This window comes from Balaenoptera ricei, chromosome 8 (assembly GCF_028023285.1).
Source record: "Balaenoptera ricei isolate mBalRic1 chromosome 8, mBalRic1.hap2, whole genome shotgun sequence".
Lineage (NCBI taxonomy): Eukaryota > Metazoa > Chordata > Mammalia > Artiodactyla > Balaenopteridae > Balaenoptera > Balaenoptera ricei.
In genome coordinates, this window is record NC_082646.1 from 7,518,033 (window position 1) to 7,544,580 (window position 26,548).

Below are 26,548 nucleotides of genomic sequence, written 5' to 3' on the forward strand. Positions count from 1 at the left end.
CCAGGTTGGGGGAGGGGAAGGGACTGCTGTGGTAGAAGAACATTGTCGATTGGGAGATTTGCAAGCATCTTAAGAGTTGGGCAAAAAAAGGGATTTTCCTTTCCAGAGGGGAGTAAACAAGGCTGAAAAGAACCAGGGGTAGGGAAGTGGGATGGCTGAAAAGGTTGAATTAGGGGACAGCAGATCAGAGAATGTTGTACCCTGAGGCCAGCCTATTCTCAGGACAGTTGGCTGGCGGAGGGTGGGCCGAAGTTCAGGGTCCTGGAGGAGGGAGAGGAGCATAACCGGAGTTCCAGTAATGAACATTTTGTTCTGATTGATGGGGGGTGGGGGGGGACGACAAGCTCTTTGGATAATTTTTTTGAGGCAAGGAAAGGGAATTTTGAGGGTGTGTATCTGGCCTTGTCACAGGTAAACCAGGGCATCGTGGAGTCTTTCTTAGTCATGTGGGGAAGGGTGGTACTTTTCAGTAGCCATCTTCTGGAGCACAAAAGATGGGGGGATTTCTTAACTTTCACTGCTTTCCAGGATCTGAGGGCTCAGGTAAAATTTGACATCGTCACTATCCATATGCTACATAGTAGTAGCAGCAGAAGCAGTAGTAGTAGCCGTAGTAGGAGTAATAGTAGGAGTAATAGTAGGAGTAATAGTAGGAGTAATAGTAATGGTAATACACACATATAAAATGAGGCTTAAAATAGAAATGAAACCCCCAAAACCATATAGGGAGGAAGAGGAAAACAAAGACTTATATTGTATTTAGTTTAGCCTTAGGCTTCCTGGCAACTAAACGAAAATGAAAACACTGTGATTCTCATTGATAAAAAGCAAACAAAAATAGGAAACCTTTTCTGAGTGCCAAATTCAAAGCAATTTGTCCTATCCAGGCAAAGAATCACAAGGACCCAGAATGAATGACATTATGCAGAATTCTTATGATAACTTCTTATGATAATCCTCAATGACAATTGATATGAAGACATTAAAACATTGCTTAATGAAAGCATTTCTCTGGGAACTAAACTTCTGTAGTCTAGAAATATAGTCTTCTCATGATGAAAATCAGAGTTTCTTTTACCATGCTTTTAACAGAAACAAGGCTGGAAGATTTCTAATCCTCACGACAGCCCGGAAAGCAGATGTTATCACCCTCCTTTTACAAATGAGAAAACAGAAAGGGTGAACGATTTTGCCAAGGCCACACAGCCAGAGGTGGTGGAATCACCATAAGGTTCAACCCCTTTCCATTAAACCAGACCACCTTCAGCTTGATACCTGGATTTGTTTTATGATATGATTGACCAGCACACCCTTTAGCCAGTCTTCAAATACCCAATGGTCTCAGGCAGGCTTGGGAGAGGAACTTGACAGTAGTTCAAGCTTCATCTCCCATGTGAGTATCCAGGGCTCAGACACTCTCCTCTAATTGAACGGAGACCCTACAGGTTCTTTTCAGCTTTCATCTTACTCAACTTTTTTTGCAGCATTTGATGATATGGAATATCCTTTCTGTTACAGCAGTAAAATGAAATAAATTGTATTCAGTAAAATTGTTCATTCTTTCTTCTTAGCAAATCATAGTTTTGTGTTTCCTGGGGAATAGTTTACTTGGGGAGCAACTGAGGTTTTCAAGCCCAGCCACTCACTTGAATCGCTGATTTTCTCTCTGTGGTTGTGAAGGAATCTGTCAAAGCCAATGTCAGGTTGTTTGAGGTTTCCACTAGCTTCTCATTGGCCTTGACTCAATGGACAGAAAATGGATCACATAAGAACAGGATAGATCCCCGGTTGTCAATGTTCATATAAATCTTTCATTGGACGCCACCATGAGAATCAAAGTCCTCAGGAATCAGAGCAAATAACAATTTAGAACATTCTAAACCACAACACCATTCTGATTTCTTTTTTCTCTTTTGTCCTCCCCCACCTTTTAAATTTAAAACTTTAAAAACATATACCCCAATAATCTGCTCTGGGATTACATAAGGATGAATATCTTTGCTTTAGAAATAGGAGGGGAAGGATTCCTCTAATTGAAGATGGGTTAGGCCTTCTGTTTGCCATGATTAGGAGTAGATAAATTGAAGGGACCAAGGGTCCTGGAATCCTACCATGTTGGGTGACTTACTGCTGTTCTAAAACAGAATTACTATCTGGGGCAGATATTATCCTCCAAAATTGAATTGGCTCACCTAGGATAATCCCACAGATCAGATTAATCAGTCTAGCAATTTAGGAGTACATTTACAATTAGTTTTCTTTGCTGAGTGATGAAAGCACTGCTCCAAGCTAGATCTTCTAAGGGAGAATTTTTGAGATTTTTCTATGACGGGGTACAGTAGTTGATGACAACATTCCCCTCTGGACATTGTCAAAACCAAAGTAATTTTGATCATCCTTTATGGCCATGCTTTTCAAATGGAGTTCATACATCATGAGGGAAATAGGCAACATGCCACAGGGGGATGTAAAACCACAGGATGAATAAGGCTCATTTTCTGAGAGTATCCTTTTCATAAAGACTTGTAGTGAGAAGTGTGAGTAATTTAACAGAGAGTAATTTATCAGAAGCAATTACAGAGTATAAAAATAGTTTTATGAAATTTTAAGAGAAAGCGTGAAACTTTAAAGGGATTTCATGCTATTGACAAGCTACCTGTCTCAGACTCCTCAGGCTACACAGAGATTTTTCATTATTGGAGGGTAATTGTTCCTGGGAAATGGTCACTGAAAGTGAATCCACGTAGAAGGAGGACCAAATATTTCATAGTAAATAGCAGGGGAAAAAGGGTAGATTAAATTTGTATATTGAAAATCATACAAAAAATGTGAAAAATAAGTGCATTTTACCTCATGTTTAACAAAATGTTAAGTTATAATTGCAACCATGCAGTATTTCTTTAAAAAGCAAATGATGATTTAAGCTTTGGAAGGATTTTTGGCAGGGTACAACATGGTGTGAGACATCACCTTCCTTTCCCCCCCTTTTTTTTAAACATCTTTATTGGAGTATAATTGCTTTACAATGGTGTGTTAGTTTCTGCTTTATAACAAAGTGAATCAGCTATACGTACACATATATCCCCATGTCTCCTCCCTCTTGCTTCTCCCTCCCACCCTCCCTATCCCACCCCTCTAGGTGGTCACAAATCACCGAGCTGATCTCCCTGTGCTATGCAGCTGCTTCCCACTAGCTATCTGTTTTACATTTGGTAGTGTATATATGTCCATGCCACTCTCTCACTTCGTCCCAGCTTACCCTTCCCCCTCCCTGTGTCCTCAAGTCCATTCTCTACGTCTGCATCTTTATTCCTTTATTCCTGTCCTGCCCCTAGTTTCTTCAGAACCTTTTTTATTTTTTATTTTTTTAGCTTCCATATATATTGTTAGCATACGGTATTTGTTTTTCTCTTTCTGACTTACTTCACTCTGTATGACAGATTCTTAAGTCCATCCACCTCACTACAAATAACTCAATTTCATTTCCTTTTATGGCTGAATAATATTCCATTGTATATATGTGCCATATCTTCTTTATCCAGTCATCTGTCGATGGACACTTAGGTTGCTTCTATGTCCTAGCTACTGTAAATAGTGCTGCAAGAACATTGTGGTACATGTCTCTTTTTGAATTATGGTTTTCTCAGGGTATACGCCCAATAGTGGGATTGCTGGGTCATATAGTAGTTCTATTTTTAGTTTTTTAAGGAACCTCCATACTGTTCTCCAGAGTGGCTGTATCAGTTTATATTCCCACCAACAGTGCAAGAGGGTTCCCTTTTCTCCACACCCTCTCCGGCACTTATTGTTTGTAGATTTTTTGTTGATGGCCATTCTGACCGGTGTGAGGTAATACCTCATTGTGGTTTTGATTTGCATTTCTCTAATGATTAATGATGTTGAGCATCCTTTCATGTGTTTGTTGGCTATCTGTGTATCTTCTTTGGAGAAATGTCTATTTAGGTCTTCCACCCATTTTTGGATTGGGTTGTTTGTTGTTTTGATTGAGCTGCACAAGCTGCTTGTATATTTTGGAGATTAATTCTTTGTCCGTTGAGTTGTTTGCAAATATTTTCTCCCATTCTGATGGTTGTCTTTTCGTCTTGTTTATGGTTTCCTTTGCTGTGCAAAAGCTTTTAAGTTTCATTAGGTCCCGTTTGTTTATTTTTGTTTTTATATCCATTTCTCTAAGAGGTGGGTCAAAAAGGATCTTGTTGTGATTTATGTCAAAGAGTGTTCTTCCTATGCTTTCCTCTAAGAGTTTTATAGTGTCTGGCCTTATATTTAGGTCTTTAATCCATTTTGAGTTTATTTTTGTGTATGGTGTTAGGAAATGTTCTAATGTCATTCTTCTAAATGTAGCTGCCCAGTTTTCCCACACCACTTATTGAAGAGGCTGTCTTTTCTCCATTGTATACTCTTGCCTCCTTTATCAAAGATAAGGTGACCATATGTGCATGGGTTTATCTCTGGGCTTTCTGTTCTTTTCCATTGATCTATATTTCTCTTTTTGTGCCAGTACCATACTGTCTTGATTACTGTAACTGTGTAGTATAATCTGAAGTCCGGGAGCCTGATTCCTCCAGCTCCGTTTTTCTTTCTCAAGATTGCTTTGGCTATTTGGGGTCTTTTGTGTTTCCATACAAGTTGTAAAATTTTTTGTTCTAGTTCTGTGAAAAATGCCATCGGTAGTTTGATAGGAGTTGCACTGAATCTGTAGATTGCTTTGGGTAGTATAGTCATTTTCACAGTGTTGATTCTTCCAATCCAAGAACATGGTATATCTCTCCATCTGTTAGTATCGTCTTTAATTTCTTTCATCAGTGTCTTATAGTTTTCTGCATACAGGTCTTTTGTCTCCTTAGGTAGGTTTATTCCTAGGTATTTTATTCTTTTTGTTGCAATGGTAAATGGGAGTGTTTCCTTAATTTCTCATTCAGATATTTTGTTGTTAGTGAAAAGACACAGACTGGCTGAATGGATACAAAAACAAGACCCATATATATGCTGTCTACAAGAGACCCACTTCAGACCTAGGGACACATACAGACTGAAAGTGGGGGGATGGAAAAAGACATGCCATGCAAATGGAAATCAAAAGAAAGCTGGAGTAGCAATACCTATATAAGACAAAATAGACTTTAAAATAAAGACTATTAAAAGAGACAAGGACACTACATAATCATCAAGGGATCAATCCAAGAAGAAGATATAACAATTGTAAATATTATGCACCAAACATAGGTGCACATCAATACATGAGGCAAATGCTAACAGCCATAAAAGGGGAAATCGACAGTAACACAATAATAGTAGGGGACTTTAACACCCTACTTCCACCAATGGACAGATCATCCAAAATGAAAATAAATAAGGAAACACAAGCTTTAAATGACACATTAGACCAGGTGGACTTAATTTATATTTATAGGACATTCCATCCAAACACAACAGAATATACTTTCTTCTCAAGTGCACATGGAACATTCTCCAGGATAGATCATATCTTGGGTCACAAATTAAGCCTCGGTAAATTTAAGAAAATTGAAATCATATCAAGTGTCTTTTCTGACCACAGTGCTGTGAGACTAGATATCAACTACAGGAAAAAAACTGTAAAAAATACAAACACATGGAGGCTAAACAATATGCTACTAAATAACCAAGAGATCACTGAAGAAATCAAAGAGGAAATCAAAAAATATCTAGAAACAAATGACAATGAAAACACGATGACCCAAAACCCATGGGATGCAGCAAAAGCAGTTCGAAGAGGGAAGTTTATAGCAATACAATCCTACCTCAAGAAACAAGAGGGCTTCCCTGGTGGCTCAGTGGTTGAGAATCTGCCTGCTAATGCAGAGGACACGGGTTCGAGCCCTGGTCTGGGAAGATCCCACATGCCACGGAGCAACTGGACCCGTGAGCCACAACTACTGAGCCTGCGCATCTGGAGCTTGTGCTCCGCAACAAGAGAGGCCGCGATAGTGAGAGGCCCGCGCACCGCGATGAAGAGTGTCTCCCGCTTGCCGCAACTAGAGAAAGCCCTTGCACAGAAACGAAGACCCAACACAGCCAAAAATAAATAAATAAATAAATAAATAATAAAAATAAAGGAATTCCTTAAAAAAAAAAAAAACAAGAAAAATCTCAAATAAACAACCTAATCTTACACCTAAAGCAATTAGAGAAAGAAGAACCAAAAAAACCCCCAAAGTTAGCAGAAGGAAAGAAATCATAAAGATCAGATCAGAAATAAATGAAAAAGAAATGAAGGAAACAATAGCAAAGATCAATAAAACTAAAAGCTGGTTCCTTGAGAAGATAAACAAAATTGATCAACCATTAGCCAGACTCATCAAGAAAAAAAGGGAGAAGACTCAAACCGACAGAATTAGAAATGAAAAAGGAGAAGTAACAACTGACACTGCAGAAATACAAAGGATCATGAGAGGTTACTACAAACGACTATATGCCCATAAAATGGACAACCTGGAAGAAATGGACAAATTCTTAGAAAAGTACAACCTTCCAAGACTGAACAAGGAAGAAATAGAAAGTATGATCAGACCAATCACAAGCACTGAAATTGAAAGTGATTAAAATTCTTCCAACAAACAAAAGCCCAGGACCAGGTGGCTTCACAGGTGAATTCTATGAAACATTTAGAGAAGCTCTAACACCTATTCTTCTCATACTCTTCCAAAATATAGCAGAGGGAGGAACACTCCCAAACTCATTCTACGAGGCCACCATCACCCTGACACCAAAACCAGACCAAGATGTCACAAAAAAAGAAAACTACAGGCCAATATCACTGATGAACATAGATTCAAAAATCCTCAACGAAATACTAGCAAACAGAATCCAACAGCACATTAGAAGGCTCATACACTATGATCAAGTAGGGTTTATCCCAGGAATGCAGGGATTCTCAATATATGCAAATCAATCAACGTGATAAACCATATTAACAAATTGAAGGATAAAAACCATATGATCATCTCAATAGATGCAGAAAAAACCTTTGACAAAATTCAACACCCATTTACCATAAAAAACTCTCCAGAAAGTGAGCATAGAGGGAACCTACCTCAACAGAATAAAGACCATATATGACAAACTCACAGCTAACATTGTTCTCAATGGTGAAAAACAGAAACCGTTTCCTCTAAGATCAGGAACAAGACAAGGTTGCCCACTCTCACCACTATTATTCAACATAGTTTTGGAAGGTTTAGCCACAGCAATCAGAGAAGAAAAAAAATAAAAGGAATCCAAATTGGAAAAGAAGAAGTAAGACTGTCACTGTTTGCAGATGACATGATAGTATGCATAGAGAATCCTAAAGATGCTACCAGAAAACTACTAGAGCTAATCAATGAACTGGTAAAGTAGCAGGATACAAAATTAATGCACAGAAATCTCTTGCATTCCTATACACTAACAAGCTATTTTTATAGAGTTGCAGTTTAATGTTAATGCTTTTAGTTTTTATTGACTAAGCCCAGAATCTGCCAAAGGAGTCCAATTCCTTCAGTAGCCTGCTAAAGACATAGTCAATTCTGTTACACAGCACTTCCTATATGATGTTCATTGTGAAAAATTTCTTCTAAAATTTTAAGGTGGAAGATGTTTTTGCTTAGCCTGAGAAGCTGGTATAGTTCTTGTATTCTGATAAAGAGAATTAGATACCAGACCCTCTCCCCCCACCCCCCTGCCTTATAGGAAAATCAGAAGTCACCTTGGAGTCCAGTAACAGTAAATATATAGAACTTTATCACCTGCATCTATAGACTTCTCTTCCCTAGTCTGGATTTCTGTTAAGGTATGTTTTCTCTGGTCCTGGTAATTTATTCCCACTTATATTTACCTCTCTACTTTTTATGTGCATCTCTTCATAAGCTTCCTCAAATCTTCTGTGGAACTAGTGGGCATATAAACAAGGTGTTTGATAAGCATTTATTCAATGAATTACATTTGGATGCCAACTCTGCAGAGATGTTTTCCTGAAAGTAGAGATCTATGAATCTTTCCTCCAGAGCATCTTACCCCTTAGGGTGTTGCCTTTCAAATTTTCTAGATTCTGTGATTGTCTCTTTAGCTGAAATCTTACAGGGAAGGTATATCAAGTAAACGTAAGCAGACCTCTGGTTGAGATGTGTGGCTGAGAGGATGGGATCCCCTCACTCAGCTTGGACCATCCCCTTTCTCATCTCTGTGAATCACCTCCTAAGCCCTAATTAGGTCCCTGAGGGGAGCAGGTTGACAAACAGCTTTGGGGAAGACCCAGCAGGATGCAGGATGTGGCCCTGCTGCCACCCAGGAGAGGGACCCCTCCCTCCCGTGGGCCCTGTCTGCCCAACGGCTGAGGGATGTCCTCCCCGAGTTTACCTTAGCCCAGGTGCTGACTTACAGGTCAAGAACTAGCCTCGGGGCAGGCCTCTCCCCTGGCCACCCGTTTGTCACTTCATGTCTGTCTGGACCTTCTTCTGGCCCGCTTGACACTGCTTCTGGCTCCCTTCAGGCTGTGGTGAAGATGGCAGCTGTTGAGGCTGCGGCGGAGGTGAAGGGCCTGGGGACTCAGCAGGGCTGGGGGTGGAAGGAGCCTGCCTCACACGCCCCCGGCTCTGCCTCTTTTCTGGAAGCTCTTGGTTCCAAGCTGAGACTCATCCCCTGCCCACCCTCCCCCCCCCCCAATGTTTGTCTAATGAGGAAACATTTCTGACCCAGCCAGTTAAAAGTCCTGCCCCTTCGCCTCATTACTGCCAAGGCCAGAGCTAAAAAGGTGAAAGCTGGCAGCCTTGGGCTGCCTTCAAATTGGCAACTGCCCCTCCGGGTCTGTGTCTCGGAGGCCCGGCCTCTCAATAGGGCTGTGTTTTCAGTCCTGGTTAAACAAAGCCGGGCAATCTCCCTCCTGGGCCTGAGCTCCCCATTCTCATCTTTCTATGGGGGATTAAGAGCTGCTCTCTTGTTTGGGTGTCACTCTGCCTTTGAACCGCTGTGGCTTCATCTGGTTTCAGGCTCAGCTTCCTGCCAGGAAGTGGATTTACCTCTGATTTGTTGTTACTCTCTCCACAGGATGATGCCCAGGGTTGATGGAGGTTCTTTCTCCCCGGGGACCCCCACCTCGTGCGTTCCCTCCCCTCCCCCTTCTCTCTCCAGCCTGCGTCCCCAGAGCTGCTCCCAGCTACCTCCTCCCCACCCTGAATTCTCCTGCCACGCCGGCGAAGGCGGGGACTCTGAAGGGGGGCCCAGGCCTGCTCACTCTGGGGGCACAAAGGCCAGCAAGCTGGAGATGGTACAGGCTGGACGTGCGCTCAGCAGACTGAGGCGGGAGAGAGCCCCAAACTGAGTGAGAGGCTGGGTTGGGTCCCTCTCCAGGGTTGGGGGTCCAGGAGTCTCTCTCTCACTGTCTTCCTGAAGACCCCAGAAAACGGGTGTAAGGGTTGTTTCTGCCTCACATGCTAATCTTGCACTGGAAGCCAGATCTCTTGAGTGCAAATCCAGGGCTATTTCTATCTTATCACTTTTTAAATGTGTATTTTACCTTTATTTGCAATAGACAGAATCTTACAGACAGAGGCCTTGAGGGATGGAGTGTGTGTGTGCGCGCGCGCGCGCGCGTGTGTGTGTGTGTGTGTGTGTGTAGGTGTGTGATGTAGGAAAGGGGGCTGAAGGTCAATTGATGTTAGGTACATTGACATCCAGGCAAAGAGAGAAGGTATTTTTCTGGAGGGGAGGCTATTGTCCTTATTCTAGAAAAGATCTTCTAGAAAACATCAAGAGAAATATCAAAGTACAGTTTGGCTGACATTCCTTGTAGTGTATAGGAAGTGGTTGTCCAGCAACCAACTAAATAACTTCTGCTTTACTAACAATCAGGGAAAGGTGAGCTTTGGCAGTAAGAATCCACATTGGCCCACATTTCTGGAAATCCTTCTCAGGGCCCTGGATATCTCCCTAGATCTCAAGGAAGAGAAGCTACAGAAACGTGGTGATCTCACCCAGGGGAGGAGACCATCTCTGGATCAGGACAGGTGTTTTTCCTTGTTTGTTTTTATTTTGTTTTACGTGCCATCCCCTACACAACCTGTTAAGGGAGAAAATCATCCCCTAAAACTGGGAGTGAGGAATCTGCGGGGCACTGAGATGAAAACAGATTCAGGTGTGGGGTGGAGAGGAGAAGAGAGATGGGTTGGGGGTCACAGAAAGTAGCTCATGGCAGGAGGAGGATGGTATCAGGCAGCGAAAGGTTAAGGGCAAAAAGAGCTGAAAAGGGAAGTGTGGCCTGAGCGGATGAGCAGAGGCCGAGAGAAAGCCAGCAGATGTCACCCTCCAGGGCCTGGCCCTCCCCTGCACGCAGGTCGTGGGCCCTGAGTGTGCTGGCCCAGGCCCATCGGTAGCTCTCCTCACAAAGCCTGGGTTGTGCTCTTGGTAGGGCTGGGCCTCCTGTCCCCAAGGTCCCGGCTGGAGCCGCCAGCCCTGGGAGCTGCCAGCCCTGGGAGCCTCCCTTTGGTGACAGAGGCCCCAGATTTGTGCCAGTGCCCAGACCTAATGAGCAGCTCGTTGGAATCCGAGGAAGGACCAGGGCGCAAGGAGACATGCTAATTAAAGTGATTGCTGTTCTTTAATTAAGCAATCATCCCCCCCAAAGAGGGCATTATCATGCAAATAGAGCCCTCTTGGGTGAGGTAAGGGCTTTGGGCAACAGCTGAGGTCTGTTAATAAGGCCTGAGAGCGTCCGAGGGCAGGGATCCAGCACGCCCCATTGACTGGGTGGCGGAGCCCGGGAAGCGATCACGCCTCACCGCGCGCCCTTTGTCTCTCCAGGCGTGGGCTGCCGAGCAGCGAGAGGCAGGGACCCCGCACCCCCTGCTGCTCCTCCCCCTCCCCTCCTCCCCTCGCCTCCTCTCCCAGAGAGGCTTGCAGAGCTGCGCCGGCTGCAGAGGTTTGTGGGACAGTGTCCGGTGTGGCCTTTTGTGCAATCGACGCCCCAGTTATCAGAGCACCGGCGCAGAAGGGTTGGAATGAGGTGGGAATGGGGGCTCCTCCGTGCTCATAAACAGGGAAGATTCTACAGGAGGATGAACACCATCCAGCCGCTGTAATGGAACAGAAAGAGCCTGAAATTAGTCACCCAGCCGGCTGACTGGGGCAAACCGCTTTCCCTCTCCAAGACCCAGTTTCTCACCTTTGTTTTGTTTTGCTTTGTTTTTACACATACATGTATCTATTCTTTTTCAAATTCTTTTCCCATTTAGGTTGTTACAGAATATTGAGCAGAGTTCCCTGCGCTGTACAGTAAGTCCTTGTTGGTTATCCATTTTAAATACAGCAGTGTGGGGGACTTCCCTGGTGGTCCAGTGGTTAAGGCTCCGTGCTTCCAATGCAGGGGGCTCGGGTTCGATCCCTGGTCAGGGACCTAGATCCCACATGCATGTCGCAACTAAGAGTTTGCATGCCACAGCTAAGGAGCCCCCGTCCCACAACTAAAACCTGGCATAACCAAATAAAAATAAATAAATAAATAAATAAATATAGCAGTGTGTACATGTCAATCCCAAACTCCCTAACTATCCCTTCCCCCTCCCCCTTCCCCATGGTAACCATAAGGTTTGTTCTCTAAGTCTGCGAGTCGGTCTCTTTTGTAAATAAGTTCATTTTTATCATTTCTCTTTAGATTCCACATAGAAGTGATATCATACGATATTTCTCTTTCTCTGTCTGACTTACTTCACTCAGTATGACAATCTCTATGTCCATCCATGTTGCTGCAAGTGGCATTATTTCATTCTTTTTTAATGGCTGAGTAGTATTCCATTGTATATGTGTACCACATCTTCTTTATCCATTCCTCTGTCCATGAATATTTAGGTTGCTTCCATGTCCTGGCTATTGTAAATAGTGCTGCAGTGAACATTGGGGTGCATGTATCCTTTCGGACCATGTTTTTCTCCAGATACATGCCCAGGAATGGGATTACAGGATCATATGGTAGTTCTATTTTTAGTTTTTTAAGGAACCGCCATACTGTTCTCCATAGTGGCTGTATCAATTTCCATTCCCACCAACAGTGCAAGAGGGTTCCCTTTTCTCCACACCCTCTCCAGCATTTATTGTTTGTGGATTTTTTGATGATGGGCAGTCTGACTGGTGTGAGGAGATATCTCATCAGTTTCTCATCTTCATAACTGCCTGACACGGTTATCCTGTGGGTAAATGGTTGTGAACACACCAGGTTCAGGGCTTGACACGTAACCCAGTGGTTCCCAACAGATGTGATCTTCCCACCAGAATAAGGTGCCCAATAAAACATATCTTTATCTTTTTATCTGCTAAATCTGACAGCCTTACCGCTGGGGACTTTGGCTTGTCTTAGAGATATTTGGGTTGTCACAACTGGATGACTGGGGGCTACTGGCGTCTGGTGGGTAGAGGCCAGGGACACTGCTAAGTGTCCCACGATGCACAGGACGGCATCCACAACAAAGAGTTGTCTGCTCCATCAGAAAGAGAAAAACAAATATCGTATAGTATCACTTATATGTGGATCTAGAAAAATGGTACAGATGAACTTATTTGCAAAGCAGAAATAGAGACACAGACGTAGAGAACAAACTTATGGATACCAAGGGGGGAAGAGGGGGTGGGATGAATTGGGAGATTGGGATTGACATATATACACTACTATGTATAAAATAGATAACTAACGAGAACCTACTGTATAGGACAGGGAACTCTACTCAGTGCTCTGTGGTGACCTAAATGGGAAGGAAATCTAAAAAAGAGGGGATATATGTATACATATAATTGATTCACTTTGCTGTACAGCAGAAACTAACACAACATTGTAAAGCAATTATAATCCAATAAAAATTTTAAAAAAAGAGTTATCTGCTCTAAAATATCCACTGGTGCTCAGGTTGAGAAATTCTAACGTAAGTAGCACCCAATAAACCTCAGTTAGATGAACAGGTCATGAGGCGATGGCGCATTTTCTGGAGCAGGACCTCCAGTCGTGTGGTTGTGAATCACCTTGGAACCAGCTCTTTAGGTTTTTCTGCTTTCTTGAAAGGAAGAGTTTGGACAATTGTGTCTCAAGTAACTGAACGAACAGACTGAGGCTGAGTGGTACCAGTGCTGGGAGTCCCGTGCAAGAAGCAGGACCAAAGAAATCGATTAAGAGTCCAAGGAGCCTCAGAGACAACAGAAAGCCAGCTCTGAGGTAAGAGGAAGGTGAGCCTTCATGAGAAGAGGCACCAGGGCCCAGCCGGTGGTCACAGCAAGGCCACTGAGAGCAGGTGTCAGTGACTCCTGGATCGTGAAGAGGGAACCATACTCGCACCTTGCCGTTGACAGTAATAGTAATGGCACAGCTAACACTTGTACTGCGCTCACTACTCTAAGTTTCACGACAGCCTGGGGGGTAAGTACTATTATGATCCCCATTTTGCAGATACAGACATCGGGTAATTTGCCCAGGGCCCCATCCTAGTAAGAGCCAGGATTTTAACAGAGGCAGCGTCTGAGGCTGGTCCAGCTGGGGAACTGGTCTGCTGTGAGGCTTCGCCGTCTTGTTGCATGGGAGTCAAACCCTTGGCTAAATGCCCTTGTGTCTGCTGAGGCCGCTGCGTGGTCCCCAGGCTGTGTCTGTACTTAGGGCTTCGGGTCCCCGACAGACAGCTAGAGGGCAAAGGTAGGACAGGGAGGGAGTCACCAGCCTGGTTTGGCCCATCAGAGCTCATGTCTTTCACTGAACATAGGCAGTCTCCCTAACTTCCTGGGCCGAGGTGGGGGGGGGGGGCGTGTTTGGTGCATCCAGAACTGCCTTCCTCATAGCGTGAGTCTCAGGGTGGTGGTAGCGGCTTGTGCACTGCTGTGGGTACACAAAGCGCAGAAAGTCAACAAACCAGACCGTCCAGCGAGGGGGAAGATCAAGCCTCTCGCTCCCAGAAATCTTGGACCACTTTCAATTTGACTTTCAACTCGCTGCAAAATAAATGTTTTGTGTTACAAGGACACGGAGATACTATCTCATCAGCCCTACTAGTTTAGCAGCACCTCTGCCAACCTCTCACCCGACGTTTGGCAGGGGAAGGAGCGTGGAGAAAAACAGGACCAGGTTCTGTTTGCAAAACATTTTCATCAGTCAAAAACTGCCAGGGTGGTGAATATTAAATAAACCCTGACTCACAGAGACGGATACCTTGCTTTACTTTGCTGACCGGCTGGGTAACAGAGTTAGGTTACTTTAGGAGTGACAGCGCTAACATTCTGCAGACTTCTCAGAACGGCTCTGGCTTTTTCTGAACAAAGAACAATCCACAAAAACGACCATGGTTTGCAATGCACAGGAGTCTGTTTACAGGACCACAGGCTCAGGCCCTTTCCTCGGTCAAAAGGGACCCGGTGAGATCACCCATTTAATTGCCTTCCACCTACAGGTGGGGCTGGGTGGCCTGAAGGTCTTCTGCCAGCAGACTTAGTGAGAGTGTGGCCCAAGTGTCGGGCCCTTACAGTGAGTTCCCTATGGGCCAGTCCTGTTTTTTTTTCCACTGTAGGATTTATAAGTGGGTTTGAAATGAGAACACAGTGTTGCTTGGCCAGGAATAAAGATTTTCACTGTGTTTCAATCACTAACCTAAGACACCATAATACAAGCCAGGCTCCCTGGTCCCCAACTTGAGCTAGTCCTGGAGTAAAAGTTCATCCAAGAACAATAATAGTAATAGTATAGCCCAAACTTACACTTACTACGTGCAAGGCATTGTTCTAATTCTCACAAAACCAGGAAGGAGGTAATCTTAGTACTGTCATTTTGCAGAGAAGAGCTTTCCTATTTTCTTTATTCTTAAGTTAGGAGAGGCTCCCATCCTACCCTTTAGCTTCTCTTCAGATCTCCAGGTTATCTCCCTCATTCCGCACATGAACAAGGTCTTCTGTTAGCCTTGAAACAGTCCAACCCAGCTCTTTCTGTGGTTCTCTCCCCAAGAACCATTTCTTTCTTGCTCTAAACCCATAAACTCAGTCTCCACCATAACCACTGAGTGTTTGTTTCTGTGCTGCCTTGCCTGGCTTTCTCACTGTTGTGGAGACACATTTAAAAGGCTGCATAGCATAGGGGTAAAGTGTGTGGATTCTGAAGTTAGCCACTCGAGTTTGAATCTAGCTCTGTCCTCTCTAGCTGTGTCACCTTGGGCAAGCTACTCAACCTCTCTGAGCCTTGGTTTCCTCATCTATAAAGCAGGAGTAATATGCCTATTTCACAGGAATAGTAAATGAGTGCTATCGAACTGTGCCTGGCACATAATAGGTACTACCTAAGTGTAATGTTATCTGGCCAAAAGAGACTAAGTGTCTCAAGGGCAGAGATGCTACCGTGTCTTTCTATAAGTGGCAAGTGAGTGATGAGCAAGTACTTGATAAGCATTTGCCTGGGTCTTTGCTCAAAGAAATGGTGAGAAGATACATGTATCTTCCTGGGACCCCTCCCAGGAAAGCAGCAAAATAGGAAGTAAAACAAAGAAGTGTAGAATCACTACATTTTTCTTGATAATATCTTGTAGGTGCTTAGTAAATGTCATTGAATCATTTCATTAACTTAATCAGCAAACTGATTAAAATTGAGAACTATGGCAGTTTCAGTGTTTAAAGGTAGAGAGAGAAATAAAGGAAAAGAGGGAAGCAGAGGGATGATGATAGATTTTATCTCCTTCATGCCTTTGGCTGGTTTTTCCAAGTGCTTGTTAAGCTCAGCACCTTCTGAACCATCTCTAGGGCAGCCAGGGGGTGGAAGCATGCACCGATCCAAGCTCGAGAGGAAGCACGGCGCTGAATCTCCAAACTGTGACTGCCACTGTTGACAGAAAGAGAAGTTAGAGAATGACCCCCTTCCTGGTGACTCCGGACAGGTCACAGGGCTCACCGACAGGAAGCCAGACGGCTGAACATCCCAAAGACGTCCTGAAATGTTTCCTGTGTTACAGGATGGTTAAACCAGCCTCTGGCCCTAGAAGGGGCCCTCAGGATTACGTGCCTCGTGATCAGGAGTGTGAGACACTGACACAGGGAGAGAAGGGTAAACAGGGACTTTTAGAGGAGTGTGCCGTCTCTGAACCATCCTCATGCATGGAGGCAGGGGACTGGACCTGATGGGCACGTATAGTCCCCAGAGGCATGGCTCCTGATGGTTGGTTAGAAAGAGAATGATCTCACTGTGGAAAAACGTCCTGGAGTCCTCGTTTATTTGGGGGCTTAAGTCTCAACGCCCCCAACTCCATTCCTCCCTTCTTTCCTTCTTCAAAAGGTCCCACAGCCCTCCTCCTCCAGCGTTTGTGAAGAATGTTAAGCACAGTCCTTTAATCAAGGTGGAAGCCCTTTGTGAAGGGGCCCAAGAAAAGCTGGGCTGCAGGAGGGGCTAACTGCAGAGCTGAGCTTTTGACAAATCCATGAAATGAATACAGAGGAGTGGGCAAAGAGGTGTTCCTGAGTGCAGGTGAGGCCTGAGACAGACCGGAGGGGCCTGCGAATGAGCTCTTCCAAAGGTCTTCTCGTGCCCCCTCCCAATCTGGGACCAGGTTTGCTAATTTCAGCCCCTAACACACTGCTGGTCACCAGGGAGATTGCTGGCTGTGGGGCAAGCAGAGAAAGGGTATTGGGCCTTAAACGTAGGCAGCGCAGAGCCAGACGTGGGCTGGGATCTGAATGGTGGAGGAGACAGAAGATCCCCTAAAGCCAGAATATCTCCCTAGGCGTCTGCTGTAGCACCTGAGAGTCTGACTGCCCGGGGTCCCGGGGTCCCAGTTATAAAGCTGCTATCAGTTATTGACAGCTTAGATTGAATTAGCCTGAAGACATGCTGAGAAGCCCATGGCCAGTTTACATGGGCAGCTTGAAGAAACCTGGAGAAAATCTGTCTCTTTCTCCGTCGCACTCCCCTCATTAACAAGGCTGTCCCTGGTGCGGGGAGGCAAGGGGCAGTGAGTAAGAACACGGTGTAAATGGTTCTCCATCCCTGCCGCCCCTCATAAACTTCCCTCACTTGGGTACCCAGCTCCCAGGGGCTGTCTCCCTACTTGCTTCCCTCCCTTTCGGGTGTAAATGTGAATGTAAAGGCTGAATCCAAAACTCGGGGGTGGGGGGCCTTCTCCAGTCTCCTATCTCTGTCTCAAGTGGCCAGAGTCCCAGGCTCTCCTCTCCTGGTGTCCTTTCTCTGCCCGGGCCCTGGTCCCCATCTCTCTAGCCCCCAGGGATGTGATAAGGCTGAGATGGTAATGCAGTCAGAAACAAAGAATTTCCATTTCTCCCGGGAAATGTGGTACCCAGAACCTCCAGGACAGGACAGACAGTAACTGGTGAGCAGTAGGTGGTAAATGAGCTGGATAGGATGTGATCAAGGGAAAGGATGGGACAAAGATGTGAGAACGTGGGGAAGCATAGTGGCTGGCACCAGACCCGAGGCTGGGGGAGACATAAGGACTCTTAGAGAGCTCTGTTCAGAACCCTGTGTCAGCACCGACGCGCTCTGTAAGTACCTTTAACCAACCTAGAGAAGAGAAAACACTTGGTTATGTAGGGCACAAGCAAAGCTAAGGATAATGATTCATGAGCTCGCCTTGTCTTTCTATGTATGTATGTGTTTATTTGGTTAACAAGCACCATAGAATGCTTGCCATGTGCCAAGCTTACCTCACCTCCTAACAGTCTTCTAAATTTATGTCATTTATGGATAACTATTAATATGAAGAGCCAGTATTATCCTTATTACTAATATGTGAATGATCAGCACACAGACCGTTAATTCACGTGTGCTCAGTCTTTCACTGCTCGTGTAGCGTGATAGTCGTTCACAGCTAAAGCAGTGAGAGAAAACTTTAGACTGTAGGAGGAGAATTCACAATGATTTTTTACCATGATGATGATGATGATGATAAAAATAATAATAGTAGCTATTTTAAATGATTGATTCTGCTTTTATTATTTATTATTTCTGAGCCCAGTTCTTTGTATGCATTATTTCACTTAATCCTCACCAGAGTCATAGAAAACAGGTGCCATTATTACTGTTCCACAGATGAGAAAACTGATGCACAAAGCATAAGTAATTTGTCCAAGAGGGAAGTTAGTTTTCATAACATTCTTTGCTGCTGATATAAGAAATATTCATAATTGATAAGGAACGTCTAAAGCAAGCTGGTGAATAATAAGAGCCATCAGTAGAGCACACGTATTCTGTGCTGGCCACAACACAAGGTACGTTATACACTTTAAATCCTCAAAACCACCGGGCAACGTATGGTATCTTTATACCTGTTTGGCTGATGGGGAAACTCACCTGACTTTACACAGTGTGTGGACCAAAGGGCTAAACAGAAGACCTCCAGCATCTCCAGAGATGAGCCCAGTCAGAGCTGCCTTGGGTGTTAGAGATCCCGTCCCGAGGATTTGGAAAACCACATCCTTCAAGCAGCAGCGAAGACATCACGCCAAAATCTTTTTGTTCCGACCCATACTAGAGCTGTTAAGGCTGCCAGAATCTGCTCTAACAATGCCAGCCCCTTAGAGACCTTGACATACTGGAGCTCATTTTTTTCCTCTCTGGGAGGAAGAAAGGAAATTCTATCATAGAGATTAAGTGATTGGCCCAAGTTCACACAGCAGACAGGAGGCTAATGAGGGACCTGGGAATAAATCACACTGGACAGGTTTCCCATTCCTCAGTTCAGTGCTTTCCTATGAGGCCGTCCAGCCCCAAATAGCTCATTCGTTAGCTGCTACCCTTTGCAAATATCCCCAACCCCTCATCATTCCCTCTCAGGCCTTTTGCTTTCTTTCAAGTCTCAGATGGGGCCCCTTTGCCGCCTGTAACTGAATGGCATGGAAGGTGGCATCCTATCTGTTCAGCCCTGACCTCCGTTACAGACCTGTCTTTCTCTTTCCTGTAAAATGATCTCCACATTCTTTGCTAGTGCAAAGGAGGTGTGTAAAGTCATTTTCTCCCAACCTGGTGTGTGGGTAAATTAATCTGGCATCACAAACCCAGACACAGAGTTAGTTGATCTGTGTGTAATGGGTTTAGGCAGTGAGTCTCCAGAGCTTAGCCTGTTCAGCATAAAAAAGACCATAGAAATCTCTCTCTCCGTGAAATCCTCTTGCACACAATTCAGGAAATGTACAGGACAGTGAGAATACAGTCAACCTATTGGAATTTCTTTTTGAAGAAAAAAATATCTCGCAGAGGAAAGCCGTTGATTACCAACCTCTGAGCCTTGGTAGGGGGGTTATCCTGCAGTCATTAGATGTGAAATTCTAAAGGCTTGGGGGAGGGTCAGCTCACTTAATAACATGTCAATATTAAATTACATCGTAAATAATCAGAACTTCCTGCATATTTAATGGGAACTTCGTTGTATAAATTTGGAAACCATCCAAAGGGAGACAAGCGACTTTTGTTATTGTTTAGCCCTCTGGGCCCAACTTATTGTGGGATTTCGTTGTTGTTTTGAACTTTGGAACTTTTAGCAGAGAGAAAGGCCCTAAACCAATTGACTTTTAGATGGTCATTTTTCCTTCCCTCTTTTGCTTTAAGTTGGTTCATGTTTTTTCTTATGTATATAAGATCCAATAAAATCCAAAGCCATGACCAACATCAAAACATGTGAAATCACTGTTTAGTTTGAAAACCTTCAACAGACTGAGCCAGCTTGGTGATGACCAACTCTGACCAAACTTGCTCTCCCTAAAAGGGAAATTCCTTGACATTTGCCACGTTTATTAGGTCATTTCTAGCCCAAGAATATTTGAGAGGCTCATAATATTGATTTGGGTTGGTATCAAATCCAACCAATAACGTTTGATTTTCTACCATAAGCTACAATACAAATATAAAATTAGTTACTCTTATGGCCCAAAGAATAAAGTCTCAAGTTCATGATACAATTCAATCCCTCCCCATGTGCCCCAACTTCTCTACTAACTCCACCTCCCACTGCTCCTATGCGCCACTCTGCTCTAATCCCCTGGGCCACTCTGTCCAGAGCCTTCCTTCCACCTGCCATTCTGCCCTCACAGCTTTGCTCCCCTGTGCCCCCCACTCCTCGTTGGGAACCCTCCCCATTTCCCTACTTCTCTCTGAGTCTTCCCCAGCTTCCAGGATGAGGTCAAGTTCTCCTTCCTTCTTAAAGCCTTTCTACCTCCACTTCAACTGAGAGATATTTTTGTAGTCACCATTTTCTGAGATCCTACTATGTGTCAGGTACTATGCTAGGAATTTGACATGGGTTATCTCATTTAAGCCTTGAAAGGAGGATTATTTTCATATCAAATTTTTTGTGTTTTGTCTAATAATGAACTCTTGGGATTTTTAAAAATAAGTTTATTTATTTATTTATTATTTTTGGCTGTGTTGGTTCTTTGTTGCTGCTCGCGGGCTTTCTCTAGCTGCAGCGAGCTGGGGCTACTCTTCGTTGCGGTACACGGGCTTCTCACTGCAGTGGCTTCTCTTGTTGCGGAGCACGGGCTCTAGGCGCGTGGGCTTCAGTAGTTGTGGCTCGCGGGCTTCAGTAGTTGTGGCTTGCAGGCTCTAGAGAGCAGGCTCAGTAGTTGTGGCACAAGGGCTTAGTTGCTCCGTGGCATGTGGGATCTTCCGGACCAGGGCTTGAACCCGTGTCCCCTGCACTGGCAGGCAGATTTTTAACCACTGTGCCTCCAGGGAAGTCCCACCTGGGTTGTTTTTAATCTGTTATAAGCAATGCTGCAGTAAATGACTTTCACATCAGCCTTTCACATGTGTGCAAGAGTGTCTGTAGGATAGATTTAGAGGCTGGGACTGCTGGATCAAAGGGTAAAAGAGTGCTAAATTTTTATAAACGTCCTCAAATTTTCTTGTCTGGAGATTGTGCCATTTTTCATTCTTACCGTCAATGTGTGAAACTACAACACATGTCTCACTATACCTGTTTTATATATGAGGAAACCGAGGCACAGAAAATGCAAGATCATGTAGTTAATGATATTCAGGCTGGGCTGCAAACTTGTGCTCTGGTGCATGATGCTCATTTGGTATTTATCAAATAGTTATTTGTATTGTCACTTATCTCATGCAGACATAGGCTTAATCCTTCTAAAGGTTTATGTAAATTCCTTATGTTCAGAGACTCTCTGGTACACAGAGATTGAGACAATGAAGTCAACCCCAGGTGGGAGTGAGGGAGAAGGGGGACGGGGAGGAAAAGCTGGGAGACAAGTGCAAGGGGACGTGTTACCACGCTGGCCGCTGCTTTCTGACACGTCTCAAGAGACACAGCTGGTCACTCATCAGGCGTTCCAGCTTGGCCATGAGAGGTGTCTCCAGAGGAGATGTACTGAAAAACCAGGCCTCTGAACAGGGCACGGCAGAGAAGGAACCTTCCTGTGGGGCTCCTGCTGTATTCTCCTCAGGGTCGTGGGGGAGATAACACACCTGCACTTTTGGGTTCAGTCACTTGGTTCTCTCAGCAAATGCGGGGAAGCCACATCCCAAGCTGTGCAGTGTCCAGGAATGGTGGGAGGAGCGCTGAGTGGGTCACTGTGGTGGCCGAGGGTCCTAGGGACAGTGCGGCCAAGGGAGCCTCAGGAGGCCCTCAGGTTGTTTAATCCAGGTATTTTCTTATACCTCTTTATATATATATATATTATTATATATATAAGATTATATATATTATTATATATATAAGATTATATATATTATTATATATATAATCTAAGTTAAATGGCAAAGAATTTTATTGGTGATCTACATTTAGAAATTGAGGATGTACAAAAAGTGCTATAAGTGATAGCTGTTTTAAAATTAATTATTTTTTATTGGAGTATAGTTGATTTACAATGTTGTGTTAGTTTCTGCTGTATAGCAAAGTGAGTCAGTTATACATGTACATATATTCACTCTTTTTTAGATTCTTTTTCCATATAGGTCATTACAGAGTATCGAGTAGAGTTCCCTGTGCTATACAGTAGGTTCTTGTTAGTTATCTATTTTATATATTTTAGTGTGTCTATGTCAATCCTAATCTCCCAGTTTATCCCTCCCCCGCTCCCCCTTGGTAATCGTAAGTTTGTTTTCTACATCTGTGACTTAATTTCTGTTTTGTAAATAGGTTCATTTATACCTTTTTTAAGATTCCACGTATAAGTGATACCATATGATATTTGTCTTTCTCTGACTTACTTCACTTAGTATGATAATCTGTAGGTCCACCCATGTCACTGCAAATGGCATTATTTTGTTCTTTTTTATGGCTGAGTAATATTCCATTGTATATATGTACCACCTCTTCTTTATCCATTCATCCGTCGATAGACATTTATGCTGCTTCCATGTCCTGGTCTTATGTCTCTTTAATTCAGTGCTTTACATCTAAAAGGTGCTCAATAAAAGTTTTTTAATTGATAAATTCATTTGAAGTGAAATTAATACAAATAAATATTCCTATTATGGGGAGACATTAGTAATCAAGAGTTCAGCCTCTAGAGCCAGACTACCTGGGTTTGAACACCAACTCCAACACTGACTAGCTGTGTGATCTTTGTCAGGACACCTCGGGTTTCTGGGCCTCCCATATTCTCATTTGTAATATGGAACTAATGCTTAAAATGATACTTGGCATATAGCAAGTACCATATAATCATTAACTATTATTATAGCTAATTTTTATTCAGTGTTTGCCATGTTCCAAGTATTAAGTGCTTCATACGTATCATCTCAATTAATCTTCCCAGCAACCCTATGAAAGTATCAAGTGGGTATATAAGGTATTAGTATCATCCCTATTTTATAAATGGTAAAATCAAGACTCCAAGAGCTTAAGTAACTTGACCAAGTCAAATGAGGTGGTGTCAGAATTTGATTCAGGTCTGTTTCATTCAACTGTCTGTTGTGTTATTCTTGGAGAATCAATTTTAACATTTATTTTGAATTAGAAAAGCACCCGATTCAGGCCTAAAATTCATTGAATGTACATCTGTGTCACTTAGCAACCTTCCCAGCTAGTCACTATGGACTTGGGCTCATGGTATTTCTCTTAACATCCTCTAGGTACCTTCAATCTCTGACCATCTCTCAAGGCCCAATGTCCCCTTATCCCATAAATTCTGATGACCTTAAATCTCTGTACCACTTCATCCACCAGCATCCATTAGCATGCTGGACCTAACAGTTACCTGGAACTATTCCACTTCGGAAATTGGGGATCGTAACCAAAGACCTCCTGGCTTTTTCACTCCTCAATCCTGAAACAAGGGCCCTTTAACCTCATAGAAATCTACTTTTATTCAACTTTTCATTTTATTCCAGTGTATCACTCCAGCTCAGAGCCTAGATTCTATGATTGATGATTTAAATTATTTTCTTACTAATACTGTGTATTAATCTCCTTCTTACACATCCTCCAGCACAACGCCAAATCTGGATCAGTGTTATGCTTTCCCCTCACACTTAAGTGGTTAAATTTTGATAGAGAAAGTCACACAACCATGCAGACTCCGTCACTACAAATTCATGATCTCCAACCTCAGCCAGGCCCTCAGCATCACTCATCAATCCTGTGACTGCTTTTCAACTTTCATTTTTCAACTCTTGTTTTTCCTAATGACTATTCCAAACCCTCACCACTTTCCCCAAGCGTCCTTTTCAAGTCCCACACCTTGAGTCCCGTAAACAATTTTCCCTCCAAATTCATCAGGATAATTGGGGGCTTTAGATATCGGAGTTTTAGAGATCTATCCTTAGCCACAACTTTCTAGAATTCCACATTCTTCCTGAGGCTTCACTTCTACTTTCATGGTATAAAAACTACTCTATGCTGATGACTTTCAAATCTAATACCTCCAGCTTGGACTTTTCCATCTAGTGGACACCTGTACTTGGAGGGTCCATGGGCACCTCAAATTCAAAAGTGTCAAAATTAAACACATCATTGTTCCCCTAAAATCCATCTCTTATTCAGGGTATGACTCTCTTCCTGGGTACTGTGGGGGTAGGGAGATGGCCACCACCCTCTCAAGCTAGAAGGCTGATGTCATCCTTGAGTCCTCTCTCTTCTTTACCTTCCACATGCAATCAGGTTCCAAGTCCAGCCAAGATTCCCTCTTGTTTCTAGAATTTCCCTTCTCTTCTCTGACCTTATTATGGTTGTCCTAGTTCAGTCTCTTGATCCAATTGGACTATCTGGATTCTTCAGAAGCTTCCACATTTTTTGATCTCAGGCTTGGCTCCCTTAAATCTGTCCTTTTTTTTTTTTTTTCTTTTTCCTGAGAGCAGTTTCTTTTTTATTTATGTATTTATTTTTATTTTTTGGCCATGCCGTGAGGCATGTAGGATCTTAGTTCCCCGACCAGGGATTGAACCTGCATCTCCTGCATTGCAGGCGCAGAATCTTAACCACCGGGCTGCCAGGGAAGTCCCTTAAATCTGTCCTTATGGCTGCTGCTAGGTGATATCTTTAAATATAAACCTGGCCACATCACACTCCCACTTAAAACTGTGCATTGACTCCCCATTGCCTACAGGATCGAGTCCCAGCTTCTTGGAATGACACGCACAGCCTCCTGTGATCTGGCTTCAGCTTCCTCCTGCAGTGCCTTCCCTTACCAATCCCTACCTGGCCTCTCACACTTCAACCACAAAGAAGAGTTTGCAGTCTCTTTGGGCTGTCTTGTTTCTCGCCTCTGTTCCTTTGCTCATAATGTCCCCTCTGCCTAGATGGTCCTTCCACTCCTTCACCTGTACCTGGCTAAGCCCTACTACCCTTTAAGGCTTAGTTCATGGGTCACTTCCTTTGGGAAGTCTTTCTTGACAAGCCGCCCGCCACTCCCCCCAAACTCTAGACTGGGTTGGCCACACTGCCCCTGTGCTCTCACATCCGCCTGTTCATTGCACTGAAGACGTCTCAATGCACTTATCCATCGATGTATCAGTATCACAATCAGATTGTGAGCTCTTTGAAGCTTGGGACTGTGCCATATTTCTCTATGTACCTTTTTGCCTAGCGGTGGCATAGAGTAGGTGCTCAATAAGGTTGCAAAATATTACTTTACACTTATAAGTGAACAAATAAGTGAATGATTCATGAATGAAAAACTGTTTGCCCCTGAAATGAATACTCCACTTTACAAGCAAGGCAGCAAGGGAGTAATCAGTATCCACAACATCATGATTATTTCTCAGGTCTGATTATGAGTAACGATAGGCATAGTGATATTCAACTGACACTGTGAGACTTGGGGGTGCCCAGAATCAATTGGGCCCCAAGAGAGGACCCTAGAATGGTCTGTAGTGGAACCGCTGTGGTAGGGGACAGCTAGGATTCTTACAGAGTGCCACTAGAAACCTGCAAGACTTCCATCCCATTCACACACAACTCTCAGTTCAGATAAACTTTCAATGTTTTTCCTTCAGTGTTTCCAGGACATTTTATTTACTGATTGAAAAATCATTTAATATACCTTAAGTTAATAACACACAGACTCGGTTTGAATAAGTAAAAAATGGAACAATAGAGAACAAACAAGTAGAGTTCTTTTTTTCCCTCCTATACTGACTTTCTTAGGACCTGATACTTTCATAAAGACCCTGGATGTAGCTAAAGCAAAAAACTAAACTGTCTGAACATCACCCCACTTTCAGAGCCTTTGCTTGTGAAATTCAAGTAAGAAGGTAAGGAGTTCTGTCATATTTCTCCTGATGTTCAGTACTGAGTGTTTTTGAATTCCAAGTATCATTAGAGCACTTTCTGTAGTTAAATAGTAAGTAAAGATGATGATGGTTAAAAAATTAACTGCTAATAATAATAATTATTACTATTATTAGTAGTAGTATATAGAAGTCACAGTTCCCAAATGTCCATGCAATGGCAGGTGCTTTCCACTAAGTATCATATTTATGCTTCACAACAACCTTTTAAACAGAAATTATTTCCCCCTTTTTCTGTTTGAACAACTGAAATTCAGTGAGATCAGATCACTTGGGGCACGTCCAAAGGACGAGTTGGGAAGACTCTGGGGCCAAAGGCCGTGCTGGTTGCACCAGGCGACACTGAGCCTCTCCTAGTCTCTGAGAAGTTTTGTTACCTGCCTGCGTGTATGTGAATGCAGGGCGGGTGTGATGGGAATCAGAGGAAACTGCCTAAGAATCTAAACACTGAAAGTGGCTTAAAAGCGAAGGTACCAAAAGCGGCGGGAAGCTGGAACCATGAAGCAGATACTAGGTACGAGCCAAGAGAATGGACGGACCGCCTGGCTTCGCACACTGCTTAGGTGGAGGGGCGAGGGGCCGGGCCTGGGCGGGGAAACAGGGGAACGTGTAGACCAGTAGTGGACCCGCCCCAAACGCCGCCTCTCCCGGGGAAGTAGAGGTGAGGGGAAAGGGAATGAAGGCATTATGGGAAACTCCGGGAATTGCTAAGGCAGCTCATCCTCACCCAGCCTAAACCAAAGCAGAGACTGACTTCTCCTTTCCTGGGGGAGCTCTCTAGGAGAGCAAGCGGGAGAGGGACTGGGAGAAGGGCCT